This window comes from Engystomops pustulosus, chromosome 7 (assembly GCF_040894005.1).
Source record: "Engystomops pustulosus chromosome 7, aEngPut4.maternal, whole genome shotgun sequence".
NCBI classification, from domain to species: domain Eukaryota; kingdom Metazoa; phylum Chordata; class Amphibia; order Anura; family Leptodactylidae; genus Engystomops; species Engystomops pustulosus.
Genome location: NC_092417.1, coordinates 145,600,294 through 145,618,330, shown reverse-complemented (window position 1 = coordinate 145,618,330; position 18,037 = coordinate 145,600,294).

The window sequence follows — 18,037 nt, the reverse complement described above, 5'->3', positions numbered from 1 at the left end:
AGGTTGCATTGTGTTACATTGCAGTTGTTAAATGCAATATAACCTCAGAATGTGACCACCGTTCAAGCCTTTGGCCGCGGTCACACGTTCCGCTAGGCGTCCGTTTATAAGGCGACGCTAGCGCACAGGGGGCGGTCCACGGTCCGAACGTACATGAGTTTCCAGGGAAACACATGCGATCGGCTTATCGGACACCTAGCGGAACATGTGGCCTTTGGAATGCGTCAAAAAACTTAGAAAAAAACTTGACCCATGCAGGGTGTGAACGTGGCCTGAGGGCGCGTTCACACGTTGCGTTTTGACCTGCAATTTCATTGCGTTTGAAACGCATATACAACAGCTGAGGAGAGGTGATTTGCCTAATTTCATCACTGTTAACGCATGCGTTAACAAAACGCATCGTAATCGCGATGTTAACACATGTGTTAACAAAGTGTTAACGCATGCGTTTTGTTAACGCATGCATTAACATTGCGTTTACAAACGTAAACGGTAATGTAATTAGGCAAATTACCTCACATCAGCTGTTGTATATGCGTTCCAAACGCAATGAAAACGCAACCAAAACGCAACGTGTGAACGCGCCCTGAGGGCGCTGTCCCACGTTGCGTTCGCAAACGCAGACGCAGACCAAACCGCGCCCACTGGGGCGGTCCGCGGTCCGATCGCATCGGTGTTTTTCTATGGAAACGCCAGCGCGGCTTGTTCCCGATCGCAGGCGTTTCCATAGAAAAACACCGATGCGATCGGACCGCGGACCGCCCCAGTGGGCGCGGTTTGGTCTGCGTCTGCGTTTGCGAACGCAACGTGGGACAGCGCCCTCAGGGTGCGTTCACATGTTGCGTTTTGGTCGCGTTTTCATTTAGTTTGAAACGCATTACAACAGCTGATGAGAGGTGATTTGCCTAATTACATTACCGTTTACGTTTGCTAACACAATGTTAGCGCATGCGTTAACGTGTTGTTAACTTATGTATTAACATTGTGTGTACGATGCGTTTTGTAAACGGAAATGTTAAAAGTAATGTAATTCGGCAAATCACCTCTGCTTAGTTGTTGTAATGCGTTTCAAAAGAAAATAAAACACAGGGCAAAACGCAACGTGTGAACGTGCCCTGACATATCAGATATAGGGACATTGCATTTCCACTGCATCTGCTAAAACGCAATGTAACCTTAACATGTAATCAAGGCTGAAGCCAGTGGAATGTGTCAAAAACGCAACGCACATAGCAACGCATCGTGTGAATGCGCCCATAGGGGAGAGGCTTTCATCATATGTCAGAACACGAGAACCAGCATAGGATAAATGGAGTCCAAGGCTAAGGGTGAAGACACACATGGCGTTTTTGGGCCGTTTTTGGGCCGTTTTTACTAAGGGCGTTTTCAGATCGTTAAAAACGCATGCGTTAAAAAACGCATCCGTTTTTTAAAAACGCATGCGTTTTTTGAAAACGCATGCGGTTTTGTCCGTTTTTCCGAAATTGCGCAATGAAAAACGGACCAAAACGCATGCGTTTTCAAAAAACGCATGCGTTTTTAAAAAACGGATGCGTTTTTTAACGCATGCGTTTTTAACGATCTGAAAACGCACTTAGTAAAAACGGCCCAAAAACGGCCCAAAAACGCCATGTGTGTCTTCACCCTAAGGCCGCGGTCACGCGTACCGCTAGACGTCCGTTCATAACGCTACGCTAGCGCACAGGGGGAGGTCCTCGGCCCGAACGCACATGCGTTTCCAGAGAAACGCATGCGATCGGCTTAACAATCGCATGCGTTTCCCTGGAAACGCATGTGCGTTCAGGCCAAGGACCTCTACCTGTGCGCTAGCGTCGCGTTATGACGGACGCCTAGCGGTACGTGTGACCGCGGCCTAAAACGAGAGAACACACTACACATGTACTTGGGGCCTTGTGGACTAGTGTTGCATTATGATCGCAACACTAGAAGAATGTGTGACTTTGAGTTCCCAAAAAATGGCCAGGGCTACTTTATTCACGTATGAGAGATGTTGGATCTTCAACTATTCAGAGTTTGGGGCACATCCTATCAAAATAGCCACTAAAGCCAGGGTGAAAAAAACCCTTAGGGCGCGTTCACACGTTCCGCTATCGGCGCGTTCATAACGCGACGCTAGCGCACAGTGGGCGGGCTTGGGCCGATCGCATATACGTTTCTCGGGAAACGCATGCGATTGATAACCCGATCACATGCGTTTCTCTGGAAACGCATATGCGATCGCCCCAAACTCCGCCCCCTGTGCGATAGCGTCGCGTTATGAACGCGGCGCTAGCGGAACGTGTGAACGCGCCCTTAGGGCGCGTTCACACATTGCGCTTTGGTTGCGTTTTCTTTGCATTTTAAAACACATGCGTTAATGTATTGTTAACGCATGTGTTAATACATGCGTTTTGTAAACACAAACGTTAACAGTAATGTAATTAGGCAAATCACCTCATTTCCGCTGTTGTTATGCGTTTTAAAACGCAATGAAAACACAACCAAAGCGCACCTCAGGGCGCTGTCCCACGTTGCGTTTGCAAGCGCAGACGCATTCAAAACCGCGCCCACCGGGGCGGTCCGCGGTCCGATCGCATCGGCGTTTCTATGGAAACGCCTGCGATCGGGAACGCAAGACACCGGCGGCTCGTACCCGATCGCAGGCGTTTCCATAGAAACGCCAATGCGATCGGACCGCGGACCGCCCCGGTGGGCGCGGTTTTGAATGCGTCTGCGCTTGCAAACGCAACGTGGGACAGCGCCCTCAGGGTGATGGCACACGCCACGTTTGAACGCATTTTTGGCCCATTTTTAAGCAGTCCGTTAAAAAAAGGCATGTGTTTTTTGAAAATGCATCTGTTTTTGACAGGTTTGACCAATTATCTTAATTAAAAGTGGTCAAAAACGGCTGAGTTTTCAAGAAACGCATGCGTTTTTTAACGGACTGCTTAAAAACGGGACAAAAACGGGTTCAAAACCCCACCATACAATAGCTGAGGAGAGGAGATTTTCCTGATGACATTACAAAATGCAATGTAAACATTATGTTAACTGATGTGTCATCGCATGAACTTTGTTAACATATGCATTAATACACATTAACATCATGTTAGCGATTACATTTTGTAAACACACATGTTAACATTAATGTTATTAGGAAATGTGTTTGTTTGTGTTTGTAATGTGTTTCAAACAAAAAAGGAAACACAACCAAAACACAACATGTCAAGGAAATATTATTCTTGAATGTGTAAGATTTGTTGAACTATTGGGCAATTACAAACTTTGTTGAAATACATGGCATCCATTGAAGCCTCCAGGCAGCTTTTACAACATCCTGGAGATCCTTACAACCTGATAAACTCTGACCTGCAGAATGTTCTCTGGTGACCTCAAAAGCCATTTGGTCACCTCTCCTCTGCACCCACCCCCACCCCCTGCATCTAGGAATTTGGAAACAAAGAACTGTTTAACCTCTTAAGGACGCAGGGTTTTTCCAGTCATTTCTCGCTCTCCAACTTCAAAAATCCATAACTTTTTCATTTTTACGTGTACAGACCTGTGTGAGGGCTTATTTTGTGCGTAACAAATTTTACTTTCCCGTAATGTTATTTATTTTAACATGCCGTGTACTGCGAAGCTGAAAAAAAATTCCAAATGTGGAAAAATAGAAAAAAAAAACGTCACGTTCTTGTGGGCTCAGTTTTTTCGACTTTGACTGTCCACTCAAAAAATTAAACGAATGTGTACAAAAAAAGAAAAAAACATTTTTGCCATCTTCTGACGCTAATAACTTTTTCATACTTTGGTACACGGAGATGTGTGAGGTGTCATTTTTTGCGAAATGAGGCGACATTTTCATTGCTACCATTTTGAGGTCTGTGCAACATTTTGATCATTTTTTATTTCATTTTTTATGTGATGTAAAAAGGTGTAAAAGTCGCATTTCGGACATTTGGGCGCCATTTCCCACCTCGGAGGTCACCGCCGGCCATAACCGTTTTATATATTATTTTTTAAACTTTTTTTTTTTTTTTCCCACTATTTCTTAGACCATCTAGGGTACATTAACCCTAGATGGTCAGATCGCTCCTACCATATACTGCAATACTACTGTATTGCAATATATGGCATTTTTGCAGGTCATTCATTACAATGAGCCACTGGCTCATTGTAACGAATCTCCAGAAGCCATGTAGCCTCGTGTCAAAAGAAGACCCTCGGCTACCATGGCAACCGATCGTAAAAAAGATGGCGGCGCCCGCCGGCAGCAATGACAGGGTTAATAGCCGCGATCGGTGCAAGCACCGACCACGGTTATTAGCGGTGGGGGTTTTCTGCAAAATGCAAAAACCCCCACCTTTGTATGCAGAGGACTCAGCCCGTGAGCCCTCTTCATACACTCCTTATACCTCTGCGCCGTAGAGCTACGGCGCAGAGCGTTAAGTGGTTAAATATTCCTGGACTCTCCCCCCTCATTAAAACTTTGCCCAATCCTGAATGACCCTCTGGACTAATTAATGAATGGGAGGTTCTGAAATCTGAACCAAACTGAAATGATATAAAACAATATGAAATCCAGGAATTGGTGTTCACATTTTGGGGGCTGCTTGACAAGCTGAGTGTGTTCCTTATTTCTCCCACCTCCAGGGATCAGGATTTACTTTAAGTTGTAAGTTTCTGTTATTTTTCTCCCTTTTTATTTTATAACTGGTTTGCCGTGTTGTGTGTCCTTTTATTTTGTAATTCTTTTGTTTTTAATATCTTTTTATGCACTGATCAACTTTTTGTAATTAAAGCTTTTCACTTTCATTTTGGTCCCTGTGTGCTCTGCGAACTCATAGCCTTGTGAAGTGTGGTTAGCTGTGTGACTGCTAGAGTGCTGAGTGTGCATGTCTAGTGGTGTGACAAGGTGACTGCCTGAGAAGCAAGAGTTGTTGTAGAGTGGGATACTTATTGGTCCCAGTATAAATGCAATAAGTGGTGGCAGCGGTTCTGGTGCTGGAGCTGTATGAGGTGTGATTTAGGCTCAATTTGTGTCCTGAGTGAAAGGTGAGCGCAAGTTTGAGTAGGCTAAATTAACCCGTACAGTTGCACCCCATGTCACGTGACAAGGCGGCGGCTTCCTCGCCGTGACACAACATGTGAACGCGGCCTATGGAATGGACAGATTTCTCAGTGCAGAGGACGGGACTCTGTCCACAGTGATATGGCTTAGGCTTAGTTGACGTCACGTTTTGTGCCAAGCATTGTAAGGACACGTGAGGAGGATGTTGCTGTCAACAGATTATTAAAAATTGTCATAAGGTTAGACAGTGCAGAGTTAGACTGGACTGTCTTATTCTGCACCAGATTCATATCTAGTGCTGGGTGATAAATCTGGTGCAGTATAAGACGGTCTAGTCGTACTCTGCACCTCCTATTAGTTGGCTTACTTTACACCAGAGAATTAGAACAAAATTCTGTCGGGTCAGGAGTATTTTTGGAGCACAGACCTTTTTGGCCTGAGGTCATGCCTCCTTTTCACATACCACGCCCTATTTTTCGAGCTAGTCGTAGGAGAGCCAGAAAACTGTCTAAAATCCTTCATAACAGTTTTTTTTATTGGAAACCATGACAGAATTCTATCGTAGACAGATTATGAATCTCCCCTACTGTGTTTACAAAACATGATTTTGTTAACACTATGTTAACACATGCATTTTGTAAACGCAATGCTGACAATCTCCTCTTCTCAGCTGTTATATTGCGTTTCAAAATGCATCCATCTGCAATCGCAGATATACATAGTTCCCAAAAATTCCAGAATATGGAGTATCCTCGGAGCGATGTCCAGGGCTTGGAGTGTAATCGTGATGCAGATTCTCGGTCATTGGACCAGAGATTAATTCTGATATTGGATTAACAGTGAAGAACACTCTGGTTAACGGACTTTATTATCTTTATTCAGCCTTATAAACTTTTATTAAAAGCCCAATATGACAGATTTTATAGATAGAGGCTTTGGTGACAACTGATATAAACTCACCATACAGTCATGGCCAAAAGTTTTGAGAATGACACAAATATTATATTTTCACATGATCTGTTGCCCTCTGGTTTGTCAGGTGTTTTTATCACATACAGGAATACAAGTGCAATCATATTATGAGTAACAAAAGCTTTTATTGACAGTAAGAATGAGTTAATGCAGCAAGTCAATATTTGCAGTGTTGTCCCTTCTTCTTCAGGACCTCTGCAATTCTCCCTGGCAGCTCTCAATCAACTTCTGGACCAAATCCTGACTGATAGCCGTCCATTCTTGCACAATCAATGCTTGCATTTTGTCACAATTTGTTGGTTTTTGTTTATCCACCCGTCTCTTGATGACTGACCACAAGTACTCAATGGGATTAAGATCTGGGGAGTTTCCAGGCCATGGACCCAAAATCTCTATGTTTTGTTCCATGAGCCATTTAGTTATCACCTTTGCTTTATGGCAAGGTGCTCCGTCATGCTGGAAAAGGCATTGTTGATCGCCAAACTGCATGTGTTTCTTTAGAGATAACCATGGTTAACAGAAGATAAACAATGATGCCAAGCACCAGCCTCCAGGGGTGTGATTCTTGCATAATCATGACAGATTGATCTCCGGCCCTGTCCTCATCAACACCCACACCTGTGTTACTAGAGCAATCACTGAAACGATGGTAGCTGCTCCTTTTAAGGCAGGCTGCAATGAAGTTGAAATGTTTGGGGGGAAAAAGTTCATTTTCTAGGCAAATATTGACTTTGCAATTAATTGCTGTTAAGCTGATCACTCTTTATAACATTCTGGAGTTTATGCAAATTGCCATTATAAAACCTGATGCAGTAGACTTTGTAAAAATTAACATTTGTATCATTCTCAAAACTTTTGGCCATAACTGTAGTCTGTTATGATAGTTGAGAATAGGTTTTTACAGAATCACAAGTCACAAAAGCATGGTGAGGATTTCACATCATGTTCTGCTCTCCTCTGGATTTATTCCCAATGTTTAGTTGGAATTTAGCCATGACCCTGCAGAAGATGAAATCCGAGGCCAAATTCATGATAATGTGTCATGCACAAATTATTGCTGTTATAGTTAGGAATGTTAACTAATTTACAGAAGGTAAGGAAATTATTCAGGCCCTTTAAATTTTTGTTTCATTGCAGCCAATTGGTAAGATCAATTGGCTCATTTGCTCATTAATGTACATTCTGCACTCCATCCTGACAGAAAAAAACAGAAATGTAGATATTTTTGCCAATTTATTAACCCCTTCCCACACCCTAATGTGACTCTACGTCATAGGATGCCGGTATACAGGATCCGCCTGTTTAACCCTATAGACGCTGCAGTCATAGTGACCGTGGCGCCTATAGTGCGACGATCAGGATCCTCCGTGCCTGTGCCATTTATTGCCATGGCAACCCTGAGGCAGACCCCAATGCTGGCTTCAGTAGCAGCCTGTTAGGATCATGCACCTGTCAGCCTATGCAGAATGCCTAGGCTCACTATGTAATATACTGCAATACATTAGTATTGGAGTATATTACAATGAACAAGTCATCAAATCATCACTTGTTCATGTCCCACCCTGGGACAAAATACAACAGTGCAATTAAAATTAAAAAATTATTAAAAAAGAATAAAAGTCCCCTGAAGTCCCATCCCATGCAATAATCAAATGAAACACATAAAAGTGAAAATCACCCAAAAAACACAACATACTGGGTATCACCACGTCCTTAACAACCCAGGTCACAGAATCCATGCGGTGAAAGCCGTAAAAAAACGCAAACAAATCTCACAAAAATTATGAAATTTTCACATCTGACCTCATAAAAAGCACATAAAAACTGAACATAAAGTAAGATTTACCCTGACATGGTGCCAAGAAAAAGTCCCGCAAAAAATAAGGTCTAAAACAGCTCTGTAAACAAAAAAAAATCTAAATGTTACGCCCATTGTTACGTGGCGATGCACAACAAAAAAATTTCTCCCAAAATGAGTTCTATATTCTGCAAAACAAGTGAACAAATCGTGATGACCCATAAAATACACATAAAAATATTATTTTTATATAAAAAAAAAAACAAATGTAGTTCAGTTCCCCAAACTCTTAAATGTTCATAGTCCCATGATGGTATTGCGTACCTGGACACACCGCAGCCAACGGGTAGGAATGCCAAAACTTCAAAAATTTGTCCAGCGCAATCCAATAATCACTCGGGATTGGAGATAAAATTATTTCTTCTTTATTAGATCACAAGTTCTCCCATAAAAACAGCAACTAGTCACATGCAGTAAGCAGCACCAGTCCGATCTACGCATTTCGGCGCAGTGCGTCTTAATCATGACCTTATTTTTATGGTACAGTGAATGTCCGGGGAAAAAAATGCTTAAAACCATAAACAAGAATTACCGTAATGATTTTTTTAACCACCACCAAAAGAGAGTTAATAAAATCTGTTTATTAGCTTTTGAACCTCCCAGAAATGATGTATCTGAAAGGTGGATTTCATCCACAAAATAATCCCCCATATGTCCAAATTACAAAAAAAATAAAAATGTTATAGCCTGTAAAATGTGACATTGCAGATCTCCTCTGGATGGCGCCTCTTTCCCTTCTATGTCCGGCCGTGTGCCCATACAGCAGTCACCACCACATATGGGGCATCCTCATACTCAGGAGAAATTGGGTATCAAACTTTTTGGAGTTTTTCATCATTTAATACTTTGTGACGGTTTAATTTTTGACCAAATTAATATATTGTCTAAAAAAAAGAAGGGTCACCGTCCAACAAGACAATGACTCTAAGCACACAGCTAAAATAACAAAGAATTGGCTTCAGAACATCTCTGTGACCATTCCTGACTGGTCCAGCCAGAGCCCGGACCTAAACCCAATTGAGCATCTCTGTAAAGACTTGAAAATGTCTTCCACCAACGTTCACCATCCAATCTGAGGGAACTGGAGAGGATCTGCAAGGAAGAGGCAGAGGATCTCCAAATCCAAGTGTGAAAAACTTGCATTATTCCCAAGAAAACTCCTGGCTGTACTAGCTCTAAAGCTGCTTCTACTCAATACTGAGATAAGGGACTGAGATAAGGGGCTGAATACTTATGACCATGTGATATTCCAATTTTTCTTGTTTAATGAATTAGCAAAAATATATAAATTTCAGTTTTTTTCTGTAAAGATGTGATGCATTAATGTGTACATTAATGAGCAAAAATTGATTACCGTATATACTCGACTATAAGCCGACCCGAGTATAAGCCGAGACCCCTAATTTTGCCACCAAAAACTGGGAAAACCTATTGACTCGAGTATAAGCCGAGGGTGGGAAATGCATTGATCACAGACCCCCCCCCCACAAGTATATAGCCAGCCAGCCCCCTATAGTATACAGCCAGCAAGTCCCCAGTAGTATATAGCCAGCCTGCCCCCAGTAGTGTACAGCCAGCCTGCCCCCACTAGTATACAGCCAGCCCAGCCTGCCCCCACTAGTATACAGCCATCCCAGCCTGCCCCCAGTAGTATACAGCCATCCCAGCCTGCCCCCAGTAGTATACAGCCATCCCAGCCTGCCCCCAGTAGTATACAGCCATCCCAGCCTGCCCCCAGTAGTATACAGCCATCCCAGCCTGCCCCCAGTAGTATGCAGCCATCCCAGCCTGCCCGCAGTAGTATGCAGCCATCCCAGCCTGCCCCCAGTAGTATACAGCCAGCCAAGCCTTCCCCCAGTTGGATACAGCCACCCCAGCCTGCCCCTTGTAGTATACAGCCAACCCAGCCTACCCCCTGTAGTATACAGCCAGCCCAGCCTGCCCCCAGTAGTATACAGCCAGCCCAGCCTGCCCCCAGTAGTATACAGCCAGCCCAGCCTACCCCTTGTAGTATACAGCCAGCCCAGCCTGCCCCATGTAGTATAAAGCCAGCCTAGTCTGCGCCGTGTAGTATACAGCCAGCCCAGCCTGCCCCATGTAGTATAAAGCCAGCCTAGTCTGTGCCGTGTAGTATACAGCCAGCCCAGCCTGCCCCGTGTAGCATGCAGTCAGCCCAGCCTGCCCTGTGTAGTATACAGCGAGCCCAGCCTGCTCTGTGTAGCGTACAGCGAGCCCAGGCTGCCCTGTGTAGTATACAGCGAGCACAGCCTACTCTGTGTAGTATACAGCCAGCCCAGCACTAAATAAAATAAATAAACTTATATACTCACCCTCCGGTGGCCCCGATGCGCAGTGCGGCTCCCCCGATGTCCGCGCGGCTCCTCTTCTGGCTTCCGCGCCCGTCTTCTGTCTGAGTCTCCGTCTTCTGGGTAACATCCTGCCATGTTCTTTCCGGCCGGTAGGTGCATAGCATGACCCGGCCGCTGCTGACGTCATACTATGCGCCCGCCGAGAGAAAAACATGGAAGCGCCCAGCAGGATGTTAAGACAGAAGACCGAAGACCGATATTGACTCGTGTATAAGCCGAGTTGAGGATTTTCGCACATTACAAATCGCACATTGTAATAGATAGCCTAAAACATGATAGCCTTGGATCTTTGTGTGACCCGAGGCTGTAATAGCAACGGATTGCCGTTTCCTGATGACGTTACGGGGAACGACGATCCGAGCCAAGATAGCAGCGCCCATGCACAGCTGGCTCGTTAATGCCGTCGTCAGCTTTGGCCGCGGCGATCAAAGGGTTAACCCGCTCTGCACTCTGTCGGGGCAGTGCAGAGGGTGCCTGATTCATGAATCTGTCACCCTTTGCACCCTACACAGGCACATAGTGCAGTTTGCACTGTTTTTAGTCAATGTGCCCCTATAAGCTTGGCTTGTCACTCTAGCTGCCACCACACCTGGCATCTAGGAAATATTCCCCTATACACACCCCAGTATTTCTCTTGGCTTAGCGAGTAGTAACCTTCTGACGAAGCCAAAGACTGACATGTGCCCGTTCTTCTATGTGCCCGTTCCAGGAACACTGAGATGTCTAGGGCTCTGTGTACTCATCAGTGTTGACATAGTCTGTAGGTAGCAGGATATGTTGCTACGATGATATCTGTATGCGATCACTACGCATCATATCCTGGAGTTCACCCTGGACTTATTCTAACATCTACTTCAGCACTAGGTCATTGTTATATAGTTACATGAACACTTCTTTATCTGAATACATCCCAATGTTATAGAGATCCGGAGAAGTCTTTCCATGCAGTCTGGACAGACAGCAGGCAGTTTCTCAGAAGTATCGCAAAGCCGCCACGTAACCTGTCATGGGTGTACACAACAAGCCAGCTTTTCCTGTCTGATGTTCTTCTCTCTCGGGTTTACAGAACGAAGATCCTGGAGCAAAACTGGTACAATTCAATTAGCAGTATTGTGTTCTTTACTGTAGTCACCCATGCAAAAGCAAACATATGGCATACAGTATATGCAAACTATGTGCAAACGTTCAGTATTTCAGAGAGGGAGATCATGTTATCCACTTACACACAAAGAATAGATACCACACACTTAGGCAAAAGTGTATTAACAAAAACCATAACAGCAATAAAAGACAGGATCACTACACCCCCTAAAACATATATATTTCTGGGTTACTCTTTTACCCTTACCCCCTTGTGCCAGTCTAACCTTGGAGCGGCCGTCACGGCTGGCAATTTTAAGATTATGAAGTATACAGTCCCCCTCCAATGAATGATGTAATATTTCTAATCTTCCCTCCTTTTAAGAAATAATCAAATCTTTTAAGTTATACATACAAAGGGGCACATTTACTAAGAACAGTGCAAACTGCACCATATACAGTTTGCTTGTGTAGTGTACATGGGGCGCCAGATTCATGATTTGTGTTTCATGTTCTTCATGAATCTGGTGCCTCCTGCACAGCTCCGACAGAGTGCACCAACTTTTTTTTTGGTGCACCTTTAACATGGGGCTTGCAACACACTTCTGTTGGACTTTGCATGTTAAATTCGGCGCACGGTCAGATTGAGCACCGAAATGTCCCCTAATTTGTCGTGCCGTTTCCGCTCAGGTCCGCCGGAGTTCACCTTCTTCTTCTAGAATGCCAGACTTCAATTTATTAATAAAATAAAAGGAGTGACCACAATATGAGGAATATGGAGAAAGGCAGTGGGTTCTAGAATCTTAGAAATAGAAGACAAAAAAAATAAAAGTAAAATTTGTGATTTGTCTCTACCCCCTTTTACGTCACATGATGTAGCACCACACCCACCTTGGGGTACTACCTGCATATATGGCATTTGACTTCTTGTGTTTTTAGGTATGAAAAAGGACGCTGATACATAGCCCGAAACGCTTCACCAGCCTTTCCTTATGTGTTTTTTTGCCTTTTTAATGTGAGCACTCCATTTGGAGTGCAGGAGCACCTGTTTTATTTTTGAGTATAAATATTATGTTATAAGGCGAACAAGTGAGTATTCCACTTTAATGGAAAATTCCATGTTGATAGATATTTCTAGCAGAGTTACTTATGAAAGATTGGCATCAATATTCTTCTGATGTCATTGATGCTGGTTCTATTATGTCTACTGAAAGTTCTGATTATGTTTGTAGTATGTTGTAGTATTTTCTTACGCTTCAGCCCGATATTGATGTTTTCATGATTTTCTATGTTAATAGTGGGATCTGGTCAGTCATGGAGTTTCCAGTCTCCATTTGGTCTAAAAGCCAGCACATGTGTACTTCGTGTCCAGAGACTGCTGGAAACTATAGTCGAGAGCCGAAGTTAAGATCTGCACTTTTGGATTTTTGGATTTTGGGCTTAAGGGTAAGTATTAGATAGTCTTTCTACCACAAGATAATTAATGTCTCCTCTTTAACGTTTATATTACAAACTCCCCAGGGTTTGGATGTGAATAATTTTCAAACATGTTTCGGGAAACTTGCATGATTCCTTCCTCGGTGGCTAGGGACAATAATAAATGACCAGATATACAGTATAATGGTAAGTTAATTAGTAAAACCTTGATTTCAACATTAAAATGGACTTGATTTTCCACCTGTCCATAAGGTCTAGTAAATCTGGACATATTCACATGATATTTGTGTTTCTTTGGAATGGAATGCGTTTTTATTGTAAATGAACATGCGTGACCATGAACTAAAGCTGTATTTGTTAGAACTCACAAATTGTACTGATGGGATCAGGTTTCAGGCTTCTTGCCGGAAAACCTCACCCAGTGCTGCCTGTGATTGACAGCTCAATTTCTGATCCTGGAAAAGCTGGGTGAGTCCTTCAAGTTGTTTTGCCTGCAGTTGCGGTTTGAGTGATGGACGGCTGAGCCAGTCAGTGCTGGTGGTAGTGTCCATTACTGCCTTATCGTCTGCTCAGCCCTTCATTGGCTGCTGGTTATTCAGTCTCCTGTGTTCTCTAGTGCTTTTGCGGTTCTTGCTATTCTATGTATTGACTTCCCCTTTGCCTACTGACCATATTGGTTTTGACCCGGTTTGTTTGACTCCGCTTGTCTGTCTGTATCTGTTGTTGTCCCTCAGTATCATTTATCTCCTAGTGCAGTGATGGTGAACCTTTTGGGGACAGAGTGCCCAAGCTACAACCAAAACCCATTTGTATGTCGTAAAGTGCCAACATGACAATTTAACAAGTACCTTATTGATCACTGCTGTATCACAAGTTTCAATCGTATTGGCATCCTGAGTTCACCAATACAATAGAAAGATGATGGAGAAATTTGGATTGTTGCTTCCCTCCAGGGTCCCCTTAAGAATCAGGCTAATCCATCTCTATCAACACCTTTTCGCTCCTCCTATAGTTCTGGCAGTCAAGCTGAGCATGGCACATCTATCCTGAAAGAAGCCTGAAGTCCTGTCAGGCAAATTCTGCTTGGGTGAAGGCATGTGTGCCCACAGAAATGGCTCTGAGTGCCACCTCAGGCACCTGTGCCATAGGTTCATCACCACTGTCCTAGTGTGACCCCACTTTCCTGTCTCAGTCTTATGTCGGTTTCTGTTACCAGTGTGAACACTGGTCTATCTCTGTTTTCCTGTTAACTGTCCCCTCCAACATCCAGCAGCTGCCAGACAAAGTAGGTTTCCCTGTCATCTTGTAGGGTCACTCAGGGACCGTCAGCTAGGTTCCAGATAGTGGGTTCGCCCTTGTCAGGGCGGTTTATCTACTGTAAGCAGGGCCTTAGCCCATAGGGACATCGCAGGGTGAGTTCGCCACCACTTACCTAGTCTGACAGCTAGCGCCAAGCCTGGTTGTGGTTGCGCGCTTGCTAGACAGGTGCTGACAGTATGGTAAAATTAAAAGCACAAATAAGGTAATAAAACTATAAATGCATATAGGTCAATATCCACGTAAGGTTCTCTGTAACATACTATAAGACATTACAGTCTTAAAATTAATAATCTTTAACCTTGTGCTTCCGGGATATCAGAAAGGAAGTAATATTATCTGTGTTGCCATAGTTTTTTGTAATCCTTAGGATAAAATGAGTCTAATTTGGCTTGTAGAATCTACACATGTAGCATTTTCAGAATAAGTCATACTAAAAGTTCATTGAGTTTGTCCTATCCATTACTTTTTGGCTATAGGGTGGACCTTCACTCCACCCTAAAATAACCACAATTAGAGCGAACACTATCTACAATAAAATGCAATAAAAAACCCCACTTTATTTCATGGATTGAAATGGCCAAAGCCTTATTTAAATCACAAGACTAAATAGGAGAAGTCACATGGCCTGCTGGGAGTGGGATTCACAAATGCAATGAGATCTTCAACTGTCTCAAACAGTACCTGCAATAAAAGGGCATCACACTCTGGCTTGCCATTCTGGCTGAGCCAGGTCACCAATGACCTTACAGAAAATCCTTACTCCTGTGCTTCACCATCATGCACTTCCATCCGGCTTTGCCACTAAGTCATCCTTTAGGCTTACCACTTCCAAAGCTCAGTCTACTCATCAACTTGAGGTTTAACAAACTCTTTCATCCCTCCCCCAGGCCTTATTTATCACAGTGCCCATATGTTAACATGTTCCATAACATTGCATGAACGGATCTGTTTTGCAAATGCAAATGTTAACATCAACTTAATGAGGCAAATCTCTCTTCAGCTGTTGCAGTGCGCTTTGAAACGCATGCGTTAAACGCCGCGTGTGACTATACTCTTTGGGTCAATTCAAACCTAATTAATCTTATAAGTTATTGTGAGCTAAAACTAGGTGTGGATAAGAAACACTGGGCTCACAATAACTACATAAACACAAAAAACTGGAGTAACTGAGCTGTGAACTGAGCCTTAGTTTCTGACCAGCCTTACATTTACTGTCATTAGGATGTCAGTAAATCGTTAACTGGATAAATCAATAATGTTTTATTACTGGAAAATCCCTTTAATTGCTGATAAACATGTACTTAGTGAAATGATAGACCAAAGTTTCGTATTTTCTATTTGTACTTTTTTTTTTTTTTTAGGGGGCATTCACATGGCCGTTCAGGGGCTTGTGATCTCGTCACATAATTTGCAGAACAATCAAGGCCCCCATAGACTTCTATGACTCCTTGTCATAAAATGTTGAACATATGGTGAAGATCACTCACCCCTCCTCCAACTCCTGGCCCAGTGCTCACCTGGGTTCCGGTCCGGGAGAGCACACAGATGTGTGTTTTTGTGTTTGCTTTTAGTTCAAAGTTTGTAGATTTTGGATAACTACTCTCAAAATCCTTGATAGTTTATCAAGGATATCAAGTCAAATTACTTAATAGTTTGTGCACAAATTCCTCTGCTTTTCTCCAGGATGACAATTTTTTTGTTCACTATTTCACCATTTATTACGGTTCTTTCATTTGTTGAAATGTAAGACCTGTTCTTCGAAGCATTTAAACTGTTTGCAGCTCTGTACCTAGGGACAACACAATTTTACCTGATTTATTTTTTTCTTACATTTTTGTAGTTCTTGTTTTACTATAATTTTGCCGTAAATATAAAGCATGCAAATGATAATACCTTAAAGGGGTTGTCCATGTAAAGAAAATATTTTATATATGGCTGGGGACGCTATATAATTAAAATTAATATCTGCCTGGATTTGGGGTGATACTCAAAATCAAAGTGGAAAATTTCAAGTCGATCCAATCTCAGTGGAAATGCCACAAAACAAGGAAATGAGGTTCAGTAGTGTGTGTGGCCTCCACATGCTTGTATGACCGTCCTAGAATGCCTGGGCATGCTCCCGATAAGGTGTCTGATGTTCTCCACAGGGATCTCCTCCCAGACCTGGATTAACCATCAGTCAACTCCTGAACAGTGTGTATCTGACATGACGTCCCAGATGTGCTCGATTGAATTCAGGCCTAGGGAAAAGGCAGGCCAGCCCATAGCTTCAATGCCTTCATCATGCCGAAACTGCTGAAACACAGAAAAACAGCTACATGAAGTCTAGCGTTATCATGCATCAAAAGGAACCCACAGCCGACTCCACCTTCATATGGTAACAAAATGGGTCTGAGGTTCTTATCCTGGTACTTATTGGCAGTCAGCGTACCTCTGGCTAGCATATGAAGGACTGTGTGGCCCTTCAAAGAAATGCCTTCCCACACCATTACTCATCCAATGTCGGAATATGTACATTTTTTTATGCGGCTACTGGGGAGTAGCCGGACATGAGGCTACTAGTCGCGGCTGCTCCACGCCCCAGTAGCCTTGTTCCTCCGCCTACCATTTAATCTTCGGCGCGCAGCTACGAGGAGCTCGAGTTCCCCGGCATCTGCGGCCTTCTGCGCATGCGCAGTAGCCGCGCAGCCGAAGGCCGGGGACTAGGACGAAGATTAAATGGTAGGCGGAGGAACAAGGCTACTGGGGCGTGGAGCAGCCGTGAATAGTAGCCTCATGTCCGGCTACTCCACGCCCCAGTAGCCGCATAAAAAAATTTACATATTCTGACATTAAAGTTTTCTAAAAGACACCCGGGACGTGAGGATTAGCCCAAAAAAGGGCTATCCTCAAGTCCCATTCATCCACCTACCACCCCTTCTACCTTTATAGGTAGAATCGGGGTGGTAGGTGCCCTTTAAGTTGAATTAGTATGTAAGTTGTGACTTTTAGGTAAACAATCACATAGTTACTAGGGCTCTATAGGAACCTGCCACTAGCTGTATTTCTGAAAAATGTGACAGGTTCCCTTTAAGTGTATCCTTTTTTGAGCAATGTATTTAGAGTGTATAAGAAATGTAAGGCTTCAATTTGATGTGACCTTAACATGGTATGTGTAACTGAAACTAGGTCAACCACAATATAAGCAACACACAAATATTTTTAATTTCCGGCCTCTGCCAGCCATTAGACTGTTTCCTTCCAGCATTAGCTGTGATGCAGAACACCTACAATGTTCATATTAGGTATTTTTGCCTTGTATTGTAGCTTTTGAGGTTTTGAGTACAGGTTCCAGTCTATGTGGGACAGTGAAGATGTCAGCTCATTCCTCAGAAAATGAAACGTTATACATCTCTATACATTGAATTCTGAAAAAGTTATTGGTGTCATAATACAGTAAACAGTAAGCTTGCAATTTAGGAATACAGACTTTTTTGTCCCATTTTTTTCCCATGCAGCAAACAATGGGGCAGATTTATCAAGCTGTCTGAAAGTCAGAATATTTCTAGTTTCACTCGATAATTTAACCATCACTTCTACCGTTTGGTTGAAACCTTGTGGTTTACTGAAAGAAAGATAGGAAGGGGCACTGTCTAGGACACTTTACGACAATAAGTGAATATAATGATGCATTTGGCTTGAGATGACGTCTGTAGTGATAGAAGTAAAATGGTGGTGCTCAAACGTATGGCAGAAAACAGTCCATTAAATCGCATTTGAAAGAGAAAAGAAGAAAAAAATCGCGGCCACTCACCATAAAAACTTCTTCTTTATTATGTCTTCATATAAATAATACGGTGGCACAGGCAAGACAGGGTAGAGGTGGGAGCAGGGGGTAACACAAGGCAACAGCCGTTTCGCGCCGTCCGGCGCTTTCTCTAGCCTCCATGAAGT